We start from the raw sequence: 12,064 nt of genomic DNA, 5'->3' as shown, positions 1-12,064 counted from the left end.
TGGAGGTGAGGCACTGAAGCACGGGTGGGATTTATCCTCCCTGCTGCCTGCGTGCAGGCTCAGCCCTGGCCCAGCTGCAGTGGGGCCCGCTGGTGCTCCAGCAGGGATGTGCCACACAGGGGAGGGAATGGCCAGCTGCATCGCTCCTTCTGCTTGCCACTGGGTTCAGCAAACTGAATGGTTCTGAGGAACAGGGCCTTGACCTGGGGGGTATGCCTGCTGGAGTGTTTTAATATTGAAATACCATGCTGAAGTAACAGCAGGGTTGGGGGAACAGGCTTTTTGTTGCACTCCTAATCCAGGAATGCAGTACTTGGGAATAGAGCAAGAATGTTGGTGTAGGTGAATTGCCTTTGGTTCTTGCAGTCTTCGGTGTGAAAACACTGTGGAGAAGCCAAGAATTAAACTGAGATCTCCCGAGCCCTTGCAGAAGGGCTCGTCCCGTCTGTTCACTAACCTTCCCCTCATATAACTTTCTACCTTGGCATGACTAATGCTTCAAATTAATGTATACTAACCTCTAGTGTTTCAATATAATAACATAATTTATGTCTTAATACAGAATTTAATTTTTGTACTTGCCTGTCATGTTTCAGGCAGTGGGAAGGGTCAAGGAACAGGTGTGGGTGCTGGGGAGCACTTTGCTTGCAGCTTTCCCTTTGGTCACAGGTTACAGATGCCTTGAGCTTGCTGTTGCTGGCTGAAGCTGTACCAGGGTACAAGTCTTGTTCCTCAAGACTCCAAACAGAGTTCTAGAGCCTGAAGTGAAAAATAAAGAAACAAATAGCAACTTTCTGAATGTTGGAACTAACTCCTTTGACTCATTTGGAAAGGGTCAGAACAGAAACAGCTGTGTGCTGCAATGCTAGAGGAAGGGAGCACAGCAATTGCGGCCTTTTCCTCCCCCTAAATCTGAGTCTTGCTTCTGTGGTTTTGTGCGATTGGAGGAAAGAATTGCCACGATTACATTCTTGTGTCTGCTGTAATAAGCCCTTTAATAACCAAGGGGATAAAGATCAGAAAAGGTCCTTTTAGACATCTGTAGCCATTGGGAGCAGTGGTTTTTCAGAATCTTCTTCAGCGAATGCTTGGGATAGCCTTGTGGTGAAGTATGTGCAACAGGTGGGAAGAACTGGGGAGACAAAAAACAGTGCGTTGTATGGAATCTGCCCGCTTGCATTTCCAGGCCAACATCCCTCTTGTCCAAACTCTGCTAACGTTGAACAGGGTAAAGACAGGTTATCTTCTTTTCATTTTGAAAGAGTCACCCCCTGCATCAGCAAAATTAAAGCTTGAGGATATTGGACTGAGATCATGCCAAAATAATAAAAATAAAACAGTAAATAAATAAAAATTAATTTTATGCTGTATATTCAGGCCTATATTTAACTAAAAACATGCCCAGCAGTACCTGTGTCCCTGCCACGCAGTATTCAAAAGGCATAATACTTGCCCTTACTTTCCATGCCATAAATATGCTGCTATGCAAGCTGAGTGCTGCAGCATCACATCTGCTTTTGGGACCGATGCTCGCAGGCCTTTACGTGCCCACTGGATCACTGCATGCTTTTGGGGGCTCTAAAGCAAGAGACGTAAACTCTACCTAATCACATGCTGCACAGGCAAGTACTGTCTGTCATACCGTCCTCGTTCCCCCCTCACACACACATGCACACACGATCACCAGCTCTGCAGCTTGGATTTTGCAGGGGAGAGCTGCTCTTGTGGCCTCCAAAAGCTTGCTGCATCTCCAGGGGACAGGGGCTGGTGCCCTTCACAGGGCAATAACTTTAAAACTGACATATGTTGCTTTGCACTTGCTGCAATTATTTAGAAACCTCTGTGTCAAATGGCCCACGTTAAGCCAAAGAGCATATTACTAGGGGTGTGCTAACCGCACGAGAGCGCTAACCCAAAGCTGACAGCCTGACCCAGCACCGTGCTTTAAGAGGGCAGGGCCGTAGCATTGGGGATGGAATTCTGCTCTAATTAGGCCATTACCTAACCTTCAAAGCTGTATTTTCTTCCTCCTCTGCATGCAACGCGGGAGGAAAGGCTGCTGGAGAAGACAGGAAGAGCCCTATCTGATCCTTATCGGGAGCGGACGAAAGCCATGCGTTGCTTTTTCCTTTTGACGTGTGCAATTAGCTTGGCTCGTGTGGAAGAAACATGTCAAGGTAAATGGGTGCCTCTGTCCCTCCCCCGCAGCTCCCTGGCGAGGCCACGGTTTGGCCCTCCTGCGAGGGGCCATTTTATCACCTGCTGACAGCTGTGCCCCTCGTAAAGCCTGCTGTGCACCATGGCTGTGCCCCGTCCTGGGGTCCCTCTGCCGGGCTGTGCATCCAGTCTTACAGCCTGAGTGCGCGCCTCATAAACCTCGGCGTGAACCCATGTCTTTCCGTCTCTCCTTGCCTGGTGCTTTATGCCCCCCCTTCCAAAGAAGCCTTTCTGTTTTCATGGGGAGAGGGCGATCTTTCTGCCCGTGGCAGACAGCTGTGGCCCTTCGGAGCAGCGGAGGCCGCACGCTGCCCCTGGCCGCAGGCTCGCACTGCTGCATTGAGCCCGTGAGGGGACAGAGCTCGGGCACCATGTTGGAACGGGAGGAATAGCTGGAGCTGAAGGTAACGGGAACAGCAGCGGATCTTTATGGTTAAAAAACGTACTTAATTTTATTTTATGAAGGTGAAAATGGTGGCAGGGCAAAATCCAGCAGCTCCCCTGAGGGCACACTGGAAGTTTCCGCAGTTGGCCTAACCAGGGGCTGACCCGGCCAACAACACCCGCGGCGGGGTGCCCACGGCGGCCCCGGGCATGTGGCCGCTGCGCCACGCCAGGCCCCGGCCGAGTGGCGCTGTGAGGCCACCCTGGCGGCCAAAACTGTCACCAAAGGGCGACAGAAACGGGCCGGGGGGGAGGGGGGGGGACCCGGCGGCGGCGGCGCGGCGCTAGGTGGCGCACAAGGCCCGGCACGGCTCGGCCCGGCCCGGCCCGGCCGCCGCCAGCTCCCCCCGGCCGCACCGCCCCGGCCCGAGGCGGGCAGCACAACCTTCCTCGGCCCGCATCGGGTGGGTGGGTTTTTTTTTGGGGGTGGGGGGCACCACACGACGGCAAAAAAAAAAAAAAAAAAACCACACCGGCGTTGTTTTCTTGTTTCCCGGGTACTGCCTTACTCGAAGCAAAACCTTCTGGTGGCTTTCTGTGGCTAATTTTGGCGCTAAAGTGAGCCTAATTGCCTTGCTATAATGAAGGGCCGCTTGAAGTTAAATAATGGCCCTTGCATTGTATTTATATGAATGAAGAATTAACCTTAAAAGGTTGCCCTTCTCGGAAAATGGATTGCACACTTGGTTCTCTCTATTGATTAGTTTAGGTATTTAAAGTGCTGCATTTTATCTCACTAGCCGCACGGTAAATTTGTCATGATGATACTTAGAGGAGCAAATTGACATTGTTTATTTTCCCAAAGCTTTTTGGCATATTTCTTGGCTTCTTACTGCACCTTTGAGCTATATAGTGTTGTACAGAGGAGCAGTGATAACCCTTCTGCTTAAATAAGCATGACAGTATAACATCTCTGTTCGGCCGAGACGCCAATGAAGGGGATGCTGCGGCGCGAAATGTGTGTTGCATCGTAGCTGACGGAGGGAGGTGAGCAATCCTGAATAGGTTTTCGGGAGGGGTAGAGAATCCCCATATTGAAAGAATGATGAGAGGTTTGTCAAAATTTCAGTTCTCTCCAAGAGCTGGAGTTCATTTCTCCTTGGAGCTGCCAAATAGCGAGAGCCAGCCTCATAATTGCAAAGTACTTCAAGACCGGGTAGTCTTAGGGGTTTTGAATGTGACATGTGCAGCTAAGCAAAAAGAGACGGGACACATGCGTGCGTTCCTTTACTACAGATTTCTGAGGAAATAATGGGATGATGTCGTTTTGAAGTTAAATACAGGCATCTGTTTTTCCTACTGAAGTTTCTGAACCTTTTTAAATTGTCCCCAAAAGTACTGGGGAATGGGGGGAATTTTGTGTCCTGTTGCTACCAAGAGCTTGAAGTCACTCTGTGTAGATTGCTGCGGGACGCAGGGCTCTCTGTGGCTGTGCCCCCGAGGTGGCTGCTTTGCCCGGGGATCTCCCCCTCCCCAGGGGCCCTGGGGGTCATTGTAGATGCGGCTGCCCCGTGTCGGGGAGCAGGTTTGTGGGCACCTGCCGTGGCTGAGCCCCAGCAGTATCCCCGCTCCCCACACCAGGGCCCAGCCACCCCGTTGGGCTGCGCGTGCGAGGGGCACGAGGCTCCGCCAAGGCGGCTGTTTCCACAGCTGGCAGCCTCTAATGTGCTCCTTCGGCTCCCCTCTCTGGTTTCTCAAGTTTGCAGATCTGCTTTTGGTCTCTGAACGAGCGACCGCCACCCCTTTCCTAACCCGATATCCTGCTCAGCGGTGGGAATATGCACGCTGCTTAAATCCCCAAACAAAATGGAAATGGAAAGGCTTCAGTTTAGTTGAAAAGAACAGCGAATTCTGCTCGCAATCTGTAATGCAATTAGCGTTATTTGACTTGGCAGCCTTCAGAGGGCCTGCGTGGGCCGCAGGCTGCGAGGGCCTGGAGTCAGCCTCTGTCTAGGAAGCAGGACTTGGGAGGAACTCGTGGTAATTCTTACATAGGAATCCTCTCAATGTTTTTCTCCCCTAGCTCCTCTTCCCTCCAGCCTCGGCGTTTGGAGGCTGCAGCCGAGGCTCCAGCCTCCAGCCCCTGCCTGCCTGCGCGCCACGGGTGCTGCCCCGCCGCCTGCCGAAACGAAAATAATCCTGGGTCAGAACCCACGGAGCCATCTGTGTTTCTGAGGCTAAATTATTTCTTGTAAGGGAAATAGCATTCGGTTGGTGTATCTGGCCTGCTAATTGCTTTAACTGCCTGAAAAGATTTCAGTCTGTTCTTGAACTATTTGTGCAAACTTACCAGAATAGCCTCACTTTCAGATCCTGCCCTGTCCACAGCCAGAACGTATAAACAAGTCTTTTTGTAGGAAAAGCAGCACAAAGTTTCGAGTTATGCTAGCAGAGGTTATGAGAGACAGGAAGTTATGGGCAAATTGATTTCACCACTGGGAAACCAGGGATTTTTTTTCCCCCAAGTAACGACTGTAAAGCATGCTAATGCTATTCAACATTAGTGCATTAAAGTGTGGCCTTATTAATTCAAGACATAAAGGCAACAAAATAAGCTGTTAAATTTAAAATATAATACATATATAATGGGAAAAAATGTGTGAAAGCTTTATTCAAATGAAAATGCAGAATTGTTAGAGCTAGTGAAGTATCTTTTGTGCTGAGTTACGAGCATATGTAATAGATTTAATTATTAATTTCTCCATTGTTCTATGCACACAGACAGGGTTCAAGGCACAGTCATTCTCTGGCTTTCATAGATCTAATTTGTATAATTATTGCCTGAATAAAGAGTTGCTCCGATTCCTCGCTCACTGCTGTCCTCTCCTAAGTACTACCTCGTTGCTGCTTTCCAAAAGGAGAGCACCTGCCAGTTCTTCAGGAATCAGCTGATCACTTCCAGTGATGAGGCACGCTCCCGGTGACGTTCCTTTTCAAGCTTTTTTGTCTAAATGAATTATTGTGCATCCTTTTTAATTTTATTGAACAAATTACATTTGTCAAGGTCTAGCTTTGTAAATAAATAGCTAGAGACACATGGATGCATATTGCTGCTGTTCAAGGTCTCTTGTTCTATTTATGGAAGCCAGATGAATGTGAAACAAAAGAGAAACTTTTCTCTAAAAGCAATTATCTTTCTGCATTCCCATCAGTATAATTATATTGCAGGGAATTTTAAGAAGTCATACAAGTAGAATTGAATACTTAAAATCATGGCTGAATCATTATGCAAAAGCTGAGCAGAGCATCTTGCCTCATGCTAAGAAAACACACCGTGACTGGCTGCTCTCCTCCACCTTTACACCTACAACGTGTGTGTATTCGTCATCAAATAAGAGCCCGAGATCCTGGAGGATTCTATGCAAATGCAAAGTATTCATGGGAATAAGTACTGAATTCCTCTCAGTTTTTAAGTCCTACTACTAGTGGGTTGAAATATTTTATCACCCAGGCATTTAGAAAGTTGAGGCCCTGTTCTGTGAGTATCCTTAATCATGACAGTTTTATTTGACACATTGTGTTATTAAAACAGGGCATCTTCTTTGTTTATGAGAAGGCCTTCCTAGGTGGTAAAAGGAATAAGACATTAGAACACATGGCAAGCTCCGGTCTGCCTCTGTAAAGGAATATGGTAAAAATCATTATGTTGGCCAGTAGCGCTTTGAGAAAAACTGTTAGGACCTTTTAGGAAGCTGCAGTACCTGCATGGTTTGTAAAAAGTCACATCGGTCTGGGAGGAAAGTAGAAAAAGTCTGCCAAGAGAGCGATTTTATTTTTTTATTATTATTTTATTTTATTTTTGTTCCATTGTCCCATCAAATTTGGTGAGCGTTTGTTGAAAGTATCGTTTTCTTCCCCCTTTTACTCACTGGGGAGATGCTGTCAGACTACCAAAATACAAGCTGTGCAGATGTTGTATAGGTGTGCTTGCACTGCAGTCAGAGCAGCAGCAGCTGCAGGGGCACTGCTCGGAGAAGGAGCAGACCTGCTGGGCCGAAAGCCTTCTTCCAAAGCAAAGGAGGCAGAGGTCCTGCAGCAGGGCCTCAGCTGCTGCTCCACCGCCGTGCATCTGAGCTGCCGCCCTGCTTTGCACAGGGGTGCTGGGGAAAGGTGAGAATATGGTCATACCATTACGCAATACTTGTGTAAGGAAGCCAAATAACAGTGGCACAGGACAAGTGTGTGATGTTCCCAGATTTGAATTTGTAGCCTCTGCGTTTAGGTGTATATTTGTATTTAATACGAGAAGATGACAGATGTATTCTTTCCAGCTAGATCTTTCCTTTCCCCTCCCTCCACCCCTATGGCATCCAGCATTGCCTTTTACCTTTGCTGTTCTGCCTTTTTCCCTCTCCCAGCCTTCCTCGGGTTAAGCAGGACCATGTAACTTAAACATTTGAAACACAGCTATGGAGAAATGAGGTATTCGGCCCAACCTTGGCACGCAGCTTTGGCAAGGCAGGAAACTTTCCTAAGTCCTCGTGCTGCAGCGGGCGCCTGCGCAAAGCTGCGCGCTGAGCGGTGCCCGTCCCTCGAGGGACCAGCTCCGTGCTGCACACCGACATCAGCCGCAGCCCAGTGTTTTCTTTTCTGTGAAAGCCATTTTGACTGCCATGTGTTTGCATTTATTGCCTTTCCGGCTCTGTACATGACTCATCCGCAGCAGGATGGAGGAGTGAGGACAGAGCTGGGCTGCCAGAGAGCTCCTTTCCCCACTTCCCAGCCCTGCTTTGGGCAGCTCTCTGCGAGGCATTCCCATGGCAAGCAGCCGTTTGCCAGGCTACAGGAGTTAACCCCCCGGGAACCCATCAGCCAAGCTCAGCATCTCTTTGCAGGGCAGGCACACGAGGGCTGTCCCCTTCCAGCGCCTTGATACCGGAGGCCAGATCTCCTCTCTGTAAAGTGATGGAGGCTGCAGGAAACCTTTATTCGTTCTAGCTTTGAACCCTGCTGTTCCCTACATGTTGCCCTCAAAACATACAGCCACAGGTCTGCTGCTCCTAGGTTTTAGTTCAATCCAAACCTAATCTTTTCGTCTTTCTCCAGAAGCCCCACTGGTGCCAGCATTTTCTTTCATTCAGCCATGGGTAGGGGTTGTAGAAGTGGTTTCCTCTTGCTTCCCCCTGGGATCCTGTGCCAGGGCAGAAGGTTTACATCCATCTGATGAGGGTCCTCCTTGGGAAGGTCTGTTACTTCTTTGGGAGTTATGTCTGAACCATAGTGGTATTTTAAGGGGCTTTTGTTTTTAGTAAATAACTCTCGAATAATCGGCAAATCTGGTACCAATCAGAATATGATACGTATCCTCAGCCAGTTTCAGTGGGGCTTATTTCTATTACATCTGGCAGTATGTCCAATGGGGGAGAAAAAGCCTCAACCAGAATTAGCTGCACTGAAATCAGCTGAATTTTGGATGTGTTCAGCCTTTTTGGCCAGACTCATTCCGGTTCATGAGAAGTAATTATCTCTTGAGCATCACATTAATATTAAAGATCCATAGGCATTAGCGTTTAGGCAATATACCTTCTTCCCAGCTCCAAAAAAAGATGTGGGATAATTGATCTGAACGTGCTCCAAACGTGCATATGTCTTTATTTATGAATTCCAATGTGGATTGTTTGGGAGGAAAAGGAAGAATAAGGAAAAGCAGGCAAAACAGTTTAAACCTCTCATCTCCCTGGCCGTTTCTGTTAGGAATAGTTATAATCCCTTGAAAATGAGTTGTGAAAGCTGACAGCATGTTAATAGCATGTGTTACAGATACCAAATCCCTGTAGCTGGTATTTCTGATTTACGCCTTTCCCTATTTCTTAGATCAGGGAAGTCCTGCTAGTTGGAGCGCCAGCCGCTGCGTGCAGGCGGGACGGTGGCTGTAGAGCCCAGTCTGGGCGCCCCGATGGCTCCTCTGCCTGTGGTCGGTGTGAAATTACATCCCAGACTCTGCCCGATGAAGGAGAATTTGGCCTTGGAGCACCCAGAGCACTGGCTCCTGCAGGGTGTCCATCTGCTAGCCGCAGGGGTGCTGGGTCGACCCATCCCAGACGTGGAGGTGATGGTGGCCGTGCTGGATGCAGTGGTTGCACTCAGAGGGGACGTCGGTCATGGTGGTTTGGGTTCCGCTCGCTGCCGAAGCACGGTGGGACCCCCGGAGGCGGCAGTGCTGCAGGCTGAGGGCAGGGGTGGAGCCGCTGGGCGTCCCTGCACTGCCGTGCTGCCATGCTTCCCATCACAGCTGGGACACGTCTGCCCTCGGGTGTGCTCATGGCACGGCGGTGGGTTTGCATCGCTCAACCTTCCACCGGCAGAAAGCTCAATTGCTCCATACAAGCCAGCAGTGTCATCGCATGAAATAGGAGGGGAGCTTTTTCCTTGCTAAATTTTGTATTGTGCTCAGCTTCACTCAGCAGGGAAAACCAAGCCTGTAAAAGTGCTGCCAGCTTGATTCAAATCCTGCGTGTGCACCCGCCTCGTCTCCACGCCCTCGCGAGGGGCGCCAGGCACGGCCCCTTCGCCCGAGCGGCCACGGACTGGCCCAATTTCCTGCAGAGCGCAGCAAAGGCCGTAGATATCAACTTCAAAGGTAAACAATTACCTTTTATTATCACACATGGCTTTAGCTCTACCCGTTTCAAATAGCACATAATCACAAGTCTGTGATAACATTTACTCCTGATGAGAGAAAATTTACCAAGTACTAAATTGCTGCTGAGATGACGGGAACATGAGCCAGGCAGGAATTAACTCTGATGATGAGTCAGCAGACGTTAATGTCTTGCACCATGCTGGATACATCTGCCGAGCTGTCCACTGTTGAATCATCTTAAATATTTCTGTGTTATTACCCCTCCAGGAAAAAGCATCGGAGAACTTTTGTGTGTCTGTGTTTATATATGCATAAGCTATTTTAAAATAAATATATGCAGGCATATAACAAGTGTATGCATTTAGGTATGTAGGTAATTTTCAGCTACGGAAAGGATGAGCAACCAGCAACTATTTAAAGTAAAACATGCGTGGAAATGCTAATAGCAATTGCCTACATTCGGTGTTTGGAAAGCGATAGCTTTGCTCAGCTGTGGCTCTGATGAGCCTGGGAGGGTGACCTCGTGTCCACGCTGCACACCCTGGACCTCCACGCAGCCTGGCCTGGCCTCAAAGTAAGAGCTGCAGGTTCACTCAGGGCTCCTCATCCCCATGTTTTGGAAATTAATCTCTCCAGAACTAACACAGCAGCTGCAGAGTGCTGTGTTCAAGTATACCAGCTCTTTGACTTTTTCCCTTTTTTCTCATATGCCCAGAATGTCAAAATGTAGTTGGATGAGTGTAGTTTCTAGGCACAAGCAAAAGCATCAGATGAATTCAGTGGAGAGGGGCAAATGACTTAAAAGAGATCATTTTTCATAAGAGCCCTGCAATCGTGCCATCATATGTTGTCCTTGTTCTGCAGTGTATCTTCAGCAGATGCTGGATACTGGTGTATAACTGGGGATGCAGCAGGACTTTACTCTGGACAATGTAACCATTGCACAAAGGAAGAAGTAGAGCTTTATTTAGTAAATTCTTTGTTGTATTTTGCTTATCTCACTGTGGCTAAGCAGATCAGGTTGTTCTAAAACGATTGTCTATTCTAGCCTTAAAATGTATACAGAGTTGACCAATTGTAAGCACGTGAGAACTGCAGTAATTTAGTGCACATCTTGCAAAAATGCTTTTTTTTTTTTTTTTTTTTTGAAACTCCAGCTTTCTGAGGTCCAGAGGTCAAAAGTTAACTCTAGTGAGAAATGTGAGAGTTGTCCGTGTTTGCCAAAAGATTTGTTGTTTCAGGCATTCTGCAGTCTGAGTCTCACCACTCCAACTTGCATTTTTAAGGTTTTCCCACCCCCCTAAGTTTCAGTTGCAAGTTTAAAAAAACAAAACAAAAAAAACAGCCAATGTTTTGGAAAGCAGATCAAGGGCAGGGCTTGGCTGTTGCAGATGGAGGTGGGAAGCCCAAGCTGACAGTGGAGCTGCTGCCCCAAGGTGCAGCGTGGGGTTGTGGTGGGATGGTGCAGCTTCATGGTGCCCATCATCACTCTCCTTTTGCTCTCCTTCTCACTACCGCTGATCCCAGGTTTAGCCTCCAGTCAGGGCGAGCCCGTGGCTGCCTGCCATCTGATGGAGGTGCTCTCATCCCATCTCCTCCTCATCCCGGGGCGGGCGCAGCTGCCTGCTGCTGATGTCCCCACTAAGGACCTCAGGGCTGGTTTCAGTATTAGATGCCTGAAATAGCTCAAAGGAAATGATGTGAACATCCCCTGAACAGTGAATTTTGCACTCCAACACTGCATTTTCCAAAAATTAGCGCTTGCAACTCATCCTGAGGTACCCTAAAATAACAACTTAGTAGTTAATGAATGTTAAGGGGGAATTAAAGTAAGCTAAATGGTAGCTTGGTTTTAGGCTTCTTAGTAGTTGCTGCACAAAAGGAAGGCAGTGTTTTTAGACCAAGCAAGAAATTCATCCTTTGAGGATTGGTTTACAGTCCTCCAGAATTTTCCATGGGGTTAATAACCAAGTGAAATGTCCTGGTGGGAATGATGACGTTCCCACTACTGCCCAACCCTTAGCACAGTGTGTCAGGAAGTTTCGAGTCAGTTGCAGAATTTTTCCTCCACAGTGGAAGACGATGCATCTCCAAATCTATCTGAAAATCTTTCTCCCGTTTTCCTTTGCATCACGAGCTTCTCGGGCACAGCGTATTAACTCTTCTTGAAGCACAAAATTAAGAATACAAGTGCCAGAACATTTTTGTCAATGGTTTCCAAAAAACTATGGAATTTCCTGCCCAGCTACATCAGATCAGCCAATAACTTTGTAATTGCTAAAAACAGCCTGTTGATTTTCCTCCCAAGTGTTTCAGCTGGCCTGGCTGAGCTTTCTCTTTTCCACTGTCTTGAGATGTTTCTCTCATTGTGCACTGCGCTGTATTTTTATGGTCAACATATCCTATAGCAAACAATTTCAGGCTGATGGCGGAAGGGAGATTGGATTCAGGTTGGAGATTTGAGCCTGGGACAGGGAGCCAGGAACGCCTCAGTTCCTGGACCAGATCTGCCACTAAATCAGGAATCCACATAAAGCAAAGCCACATGATGAGCGGCTGCAGGATAATTTGATTTTCTGTGCAGAGGAGGAAGCGAGCGCTTGAGCGCGGTTCTTGCCTTGGCGTGCCCGCTGCAACCGGAGCCGCCGTTACAGGTGGGCCGCGGGCTGGGGCAGGCTCGCGGGCGGGAGGCCGCTGTCTGAGCGGGGACCGCGGTGCTCGCCGGGCGGCGCTCGGGCTGACGTCTCGGAGGTAAACGCAAATAAATTAGTTAAGTGCGTCTGTATGAAATTTTCCTGTTGAAAAATTCATTCTATAAAA

At 48.4% G+C, this 12,064-nt stretch overlaps 1 protein-coding gene across 1 annotated transcript in view; it reads left to right on the top strand.

The window, feature by feature from the left end:
* Window positions 1-2,187: 2,187 nt before the first annotated feature.
* LOC310903638 (uncharacterized protein) overlaps window positions 2,188-12,064 on the top strand; it is an 81,808-nt gene continuing 71,931 nt past the window's right edge. Inside the window, exon 1 of the mRNA XM_083847244.1 lies at window positions 2,188-11,995. The gene's annotated coding sequence lies outside the window, so the exon portion shown is untranslated. The remainder of the gene's footprint in view (window positions 11,996-12,064) is intronic.

Source organism: Anser anser (assembly GCF_964211835.1).
Source record: "Anser anser genome assembly, chromosome: 8".
NCBI lineage: Eukaryota > Metazoa > Chordata > Aves > Anseriformes > Anatidae > Anser > Anser anser.
Note: the sequence above shows the minus strand (reverse complement) of the source record. Positions and strands in the feature narration are given on the sequence as shown.